General features: G+C 29.1%; 1 non-coding gene across 1 annotated transcript; it reads left to right on the top strand.

Annotated features, from left to right (window-relative positions):
* The first annotated feature begins 5 nt into the window (after positions 1-5).
* On the top strand, positions 6-78 carry Trnar-ccu. Its single transcript has one exon. It is a non-coding gene; the product is annotated as a tRNA-Arg (tRNA).
* The last annotated feature ends 454 nt before the right edge of the window (positions 79-532 follow it).

Raw genomic sequence — 532 nt, 5'->3', positions numbered from 1 at the left:
CAACCGCCCCTGTGGCCTAATGGATAAGGCATCGGTCTCCTAAACCGGGGATTGTGGGTTCGAGTCCCACCAGGGGTAATCTATACCAATATTTTTTTTGCAATTAATAAATATACAAAATTACATCATTTTTTCATTTACCATCAAATATAGACTATAAATGAAATGTGATAATACAAAAAAATTATATAATGTTAAAAATTATTCCTTTTTTTAAATGGATCAAATTATTCTTTAATCGTATCAACCCTTTTTTATTTTTAAAAGGACGCAGAAATTTTAGTAATGTTAAATACTTTTCTGCGATGGGTCGCCAATGACGTGTTAAACAAGTAACGTCCGGTATTTTCGTGAAACCTTCATCAGTTTTATGATTTATTGTATATTTCATAAATATGTACTGCTGGTTACGAATATTTTTATCTGTGAATCTTTAGTTATTTATCTTAGAAGTAATAATACAGGAACTAGAATAATATAATATATAGTGCAACGGAAAGTAATGTATAAATTTACAGATTTGTTGTGGAAT

This window comes from Dufourea novaeangliae, unplaced genomic scaffold (genome assembly GCF_001272555.1).
Source record: "Dufourea novaeangliae isolate 0120121106 unplaced genomic scaffold, ASM127255v1 C1061346, whole genome shotgun sequence".
Classification (NCBI taxonomy): domain Eukaryota; kingdom Metazoa; phylum Arthropoda; class Insecta; order Hymenoptera; family Halictidae; genus Dufourea; species Dufourea novaeangliae.
Note: the sequence above shows the minus strand (reverse complement) of the source record. Positions and strands in the feature narration are given on the sequence as shown.